Source organism: Salarias fasciatus, chromosome 7 (genome assembly GCF_902148845.1).
Source record: "Salarias fasciatus chromosome 7, fSalaFa1.1, whole genome shotgun sequence".
NCBI classification, from domain to species: domain Eukaryota; kingdom Metazoa; phylum Chordata; class Actinopteri; order Blenniiformes; family Blenniidae; genus Salarias; species Salarias fasciatus.
The window spans coordinates 8,578,294-8,584,293 of record NC_043751.1 but is presented as its reverse complement, the minus strand read 5'-3'; the positions used below and the strand labels follow the sequence as shown (position 1 = coordinate 8,584,293).

At 47.9% G+C, this 6,000-nt stretch overlaps 1 long non-coding RNA gene across 1 annotated transcript; it reads right to left on the bottom strand.

Annotated features, from left to right (window-relative positions):
* Window positions 1–2,391: 2,391 nt before the first annotated feature.
* Window positions 2,392–2,813, bottom strand: LOC115392459 (uncharacterized). The gene is made up of 3 exons (XR_003931849.1): window positions 2,687–2,813; window positions 2,543–2,611; window positions 2,392–2,466 (listed from the first exon to the last, which is right to left on the bottom strand). It is a non-coding gene; the product is annotated as an uncharacterized LOC115392459 (long non-coding RNA).
* Between the last annotated feature and the right edge of the window lie 3,187 nt (window positions 2,814–6,000).

Genomic DNA, 6,000 nt, shown 5'->3' with positions numbered 1-6,000 from the left:
AACTGAGATATCATCCTACTGGTGAAAACAGCAGCTTTCGGATTTGAATATAAGATTCCTATCCATCTGCAGAAATTAGCGCCAAACCCAAATCTTGACAGTGTTTCAAATAAAAAGGCCCACTCCACCCGATCAAAAGCTTTCTGGGCATCAAGGGATAAGGCAACAACAGGTTGTGGGTTAGATTTATTCATCCATAGTAGATGTAATAATCTCCTCATGTTATCAGTTGATGTTCTATTTTTTATGAAACCTACTTGATCTTTGTGTATAATTTTTGGCAAAACTTTTTCTAATCTCAGAGCTAATACTTTTGATAATATTTTACAATCAACATTGATTAGACTTATAGGTCTGTAGTTAGCAGGGTCTGTTAAATCTTTATCTTTTTTTGGTATTAGGGATATGATGGCTTCATTAAAGCTGTCTGGTAACGATCCATACTCAAATGCTTCCTGCAAAACCTTTGTAAGCACTGGGCAAAGCACATCCAGATATTTCTTATAGAATTCAGCTGGAAAGCCGTCCACACCTGGTGACTTCCCAGACCTCATATCCATAATAGCGGTTTTTACTTCTATATTTGATATGGGGATATCCAAGTTATCTTTTTCCGTCTGAGGAACCTGTGGCAGTGTAATCTTTTCAAAAAAAAAGGCAAAATCCTCCTCATTAGTTGTATTTGAAGATGTATATAGTTCCTCATAAAAGCTTTTAAAAACCCTGTTAATGTCAATAGGTGATGTAAGTAAGTCTTCATTTTCTCTAATTGTCGAAATTGTATTATTTGCATCCTGTGACTTTAACTGTCTCGCTAATAATCGTCCAGTCTTCTCTCCATTTTCATAGTAAATAGTTTTAAGCCTAAATAATGCATATTCTGTTTTTTTGTTGTAAATTTCATGTAAATCAAATTTTAATTGACAAATTTTACGAAATTGTTCCTCCTCAAACCGTTCTGCCAGGATTTTTTCTAAGTCAGTTATTTCCTTTTCTAAAGATTGTAACTTTCTGAGGTTTTCCTTTTTTTTCCATGAACTGTGAGAAATAAATTTTCCTCTAACAAATGCTTTAAGAGCATCCCACACTGAAGCCAGTCTCTCTGTTGAACCAATATTTAACTCTAAAAACATGCAGATATCTTCTCCCAGTTTTTTGGCAAATTGCTCATCTTGTAGTAAACTTGTGTTCATTCTCCATCTTCCAGCTTTGTTTTTATCAGCATTCAAATCTAAATGTAGCTCCACCAGTGCGTGATCTGTTATTGCTATAACCCCTATATTACTGTCTATAACCCTATCAACCAATGAATTAGAAATTAGAAAAAAGTCTATTCGTGAGTAAGTTTTGTGAGAGTGAGAATAAAATGAATACCCCTTTTCCCGTGGATTAACAAACCTCCAGATATCAATTAAACCCAAATCTTCCTGTAAGCTATGTATGGCAGTTCTATCTCTGGGGGTTGCACCCGGTCTATTCTTAGTGCGGTCTAAATAATCATCCATCACCTGATTGAAATCTCCTCCTAGGATAATTTGGCCATCCAAGTGTGGCGAGATGAATCAAGTAAAAGGAAGCCAGACAACGCCACCTTGGGACTCGCACCCAAGGAAATAACTAAAAAGTAATGATTGGTGAGGACACTCAGGTTCGTGGCTTAAGAAGCAGGAGACGTGGGTTCTGGCCAACAGAAAATCTTTATTAAATAGTAAACTTCAAAAACACATTCACTCTCTTTAAAAGAAGGGGAAAAGGGGGAGCCCAAACAGGAGCTGAGGCTTACCGGTGGGACGCGGGTAGAAGAGGGAATGAAGGCCTCGGAAGGATCACCCCAGACACACGTGGACACTCTCACTCGCTGAAAATAAAGGTGAACACACTCAAACAAAAAGGGGTGCGCAGCACATCACACGGGAGGGAGACCCACCACCCAGGGACACCGATGCCGCCACCGTCGTGCTCAGCTTCTGAAAGGGAGGGAAAAGACAAGGAGAGTTTAAAAAGGGTTTTTCCCTCACATTCAAGCATTCAAGAAAAAGAAAATAACTAAATAAACACGAGGGGAAGGGCAGCCACAACTCACAAGTAAAATAAATAAATGCAAACCTGTAACTGCCAAACCCAAACAAAACAAAGGTAAATGGAAAATAACAAAGAATGAACACACAATTAAATAAAGAAACAATAACCAAAAGAACAACAAAATATACCAACACTGGTCTTCAACAAAATTAATTAAAGCAGAAAGAAAAGATAATAAACCAAAAGATTGCTTCCGTCTTCCGCCTGGCGTTCCACGAGTGTTCAAGCTCTGTCAGGAGGTCAGCCAGTAGATTGGAGTGCAGGCGGCCGACTCTACGGAGCAGAGGCAGACCAGGCGTGATTACATGTGCCAACGCTGGTCGTGGCAGCAACCCGGAAGGACAAAACAGCTGGGAGGTTCCACTGCAGCTTAACTGGCCGCTCCTAATATGTAATAAAAAGGGCAGTCATACCTCTGCACATACCTTCATGCACCTATGGGGGTATTTCAACTGCATACCTGGCCAAAAGCATCCAAACTGATCACCCAGTAGGAGAGGTGGGGAGTCTGTGGCTTCACAACAGCCACCTAAACACAAACTGCTGATTACTACCAGCTGATCATGAATGTGGGGTGCGCCTCCAGGAGGACAGCTATACTCACTCCTCTAGCAGCAAGTTGACACCCAGATTCAGGGGGAAATGATCCCAGACGCAGCCCAGCAGGCAAACACAGCTCGCACGGCTCACACAGCTCACACCAGGAAGTGAGGAAGCCCAGGGGCGGGGTCTACTCTCGAACCAGCAGCAGAGGCTGCACCAGTGAGAATGGCCCTCTTTTATACACAGCTCCCCCTGGCGGGATTGGTTAATTATTACAAGCCAGGAAAGGGCCTCCTCCTGCTACAGTCTGCCCCCCCTTTAGAAATCGTCGCCCCGACGATTACCCCTTAGCTCTCAAGGGACCAGCTAATCCCATGGCCTAAAAACAGTGACCATGGCATTAGAGGCTGAGCGAGAAGGGCCTGCATCCCGTTGGGTAGGTTCCTGCACGGACCGTGGTAAGTGATGGACATTTGGATGCTGACCAGCAGTTGCCCTTGCCGTCCGTCGCACTGTTACCTCGCTGGAGACATCGGATTGTCTTGAGGGACCGGCCGGCAAACGGGAGGGTGGACACTCGGCCATAGCAGAATCCAGCCCTGATGATGGTGAGAGCAACAACTGAGGAGTTGTCTGCGTTACTGTGGTTGTCTGAGCGGATCTTGTTCGGGGGACCTCCTGCTCAAGAAGAAACAAATCTCCGTCACATGAAGGTTCATCCTCAGACCCAATCTGGCCATCGGGGGTGAACCAACAGCCGGGGCACCATCTTGAGGAGCCGCCCCGACCACAGCCTTCAACAGGGTGCGGTTGACCTGGCGGACTTTGGTGGGATCATCCACAGGGGCAATGGTGTACACTGATCCCCCACCTGTTGGTGCTCTCACGACTCTGTACACCACAGGGCCCCATAGGTCCTGAATCTTATGGCGCCCCCTCGAACTGAAATCCCGTAACCGCACCAACTGGCCCTCCATCAGAGGCACATCTCGGACACGACAGTCGTAGTTTCTCTTTCTGCGCTCCGCCGCAACCCTTAATCGTTCCCGGGCCCCCTCAAATGCTACATGCAACCGGGCCTGGTGCTCCTGAATCCATTCATGTACATCACCACCAACAGGGTCTGGGACCCTCCCCAGCAAGAAGTCAACTGGTAACCTCGGCTCTTGTCCAAACATCAAATAGAATGGGGATTCACCAGTGGCCTGATGGGGGGTCGTGTTATAAGAATATAGCACTTGTGGCAGACAGGAGTGCCAGTCTCTTTTTCGGGACACTGGCAACGTACGCAAAAGGTTGTGGAGAGTGCGATTAAAACGTTCGCACTGGCCATTACCAGCTGGGTGGTACGGTGTGGTGCGGGATTTCTCAATGCTGTACAGGCTACAAAGTTGCTGGATCAGGGAGCTTTCAAAGTTACGGCCCTGGTCCGAATGTATGCGGGCAGGAACACCAAACTTGAAAAACCATTCAGACGCCAGAACCTGGGCCACAGTCGAGGCCCGTTGGTCCCGAGTGGGCACTGCAAGGGTGTATTTACTGAAAACGTCTGTCATAACGAGGACATTCTCTAGTCCATTATGGCTAGGCTCCAACACAGTGTAGTCTATGGCCAAAATCTCATTTGGGCGAGACGCCAGCAAATGCCCCATGAAGGCCCGAGCAGCTGGTTGGGAATCCTTGGCAACTTGACAACGTTCACAGGCCTGGCACCACTGAGCCACCACTGAAGACATCCCCGGCCAATAACACCGCTGTCGCAACAGCTCCAGAGTCCTCTCCACACCTTGATGACCGTGCCCCTGATGAACCTGAGTAAGTACCTCTTCCCTTAAAGCAGCAGGCAACAGTAACTGAAGCACTGCTTCAGCCCCATCAGGGCGGAAGATTTCCCGGTAAAGGACCCCGTCTCTCTCAACCAACCGGTCCCACTGGCGAACCAATGCCAGAACAGGCGAAGATAGTTGCTTCCGCTCCTGAACATTTGGTCGCTGCTTACGTCTCCAGAACACAAAAAATTCCTGGAGAACAGGGTCAGCTTGCTGGAGGGCCTGAATGTCAGATGTTGCATGGTGAGGCAGGGCTACAACCGCAGCCTGCATGGCTGCAGCAGACTCACCCCTCAAAGCTTGCTGTAAAGGCTCAGGCAGTGGTGTACCCGGGATCATGGCCTCCCAGGCCTGTGGTTCAGTTGGGTGCTGGCGAGACAAAGAATCTGCATTTTTATTACTTCTCCCAGATCGGTACTTTATCTCAAAGTCAAATGAGGCCAGCTGAGCAGCCCAACGCTGCTCAGTGGCACCAAGCTTAGCCGAGGACAGATGACTGAGGGGATTGTTATCTGTGTACACAATGCATTTGTGACCTAGCAGATACTCCCTAAACTTTTCAGTCATTGCCCACTTGAGCGCCAGGAACTCCAGTTTCATTGAGCTATAGTTCGACATGTTGCGCTCAGTGGGCTTAAGGCCTCGGCTGGCAAAAGCTATTGGCCGAACCTTCCCATTCTGCTCCTGCGAGAGCACAGCTCCAAGGCCACCAAAGCTGGCATCCACTTCCAGGATGAACGGCAAAGAAAAGTCGGCATATGCCAGCACGGGTGCAGAAGTTAGCTTAGCCTTTAGTGCCTCAAAGCTTCGATGACATTCGTCTGACCATTTCTCAGGAACCTCCCGCTCAGTCGGCTTACCTTTCTTGCCCCCAAATTCAGCAACCAGCCGGTGCAGGGGTGCCGCCAACTTTGCGAAACCCTCAACAAAGCGGCGATAATAGCTGGCAAAACCAAGGAACGACCGCAGCTCTGAAATATTTGTAGGAGGCGGCCACTTAGCAACAACCTCCACCTTGCTGGGATCTGTAGACACCCCCTTATCAGAGACTATGTGGCCCAAATACAGCACCTCCCGCTGGAAGAACGCACATTTGTTTAATTTTGCCTTGAGGCCTTGCTGTTGAAGTCGCCCAAGCACCACCTCCAGCCGCTGCAGATGTTGGTCAACGGTGGAGGAGAAACCACAATGTCATCAAGGTAGAGAAGCAAGGACTGGCACTGCTGGTCTCCAAACAGCCGCTGCATCAGTCGTTGGAATGTACTGGGAGCATTACACAGTCCAAAGGGCATGCGGTTCCATTCAAACAGACCAAAAGGAGTGCAGAATGCCGTCTTGGGCCGATCGGCCTCCGAAACTGGGACCTGGTTGTACCCACTGGCCAAATCTAGAGTCGAAAACCAGCGGGCACCTGTTAGAGCATCCAACGACTCCTCAATGCGTGGAAGGGGAAAAGCATCTTTTCTTGTCTTGCTGTTCAACTGCCTGTAATCAACGCACATACGCAGACTGCCGTCCTTCTTCTTAACCAACACGATTGGGGAAC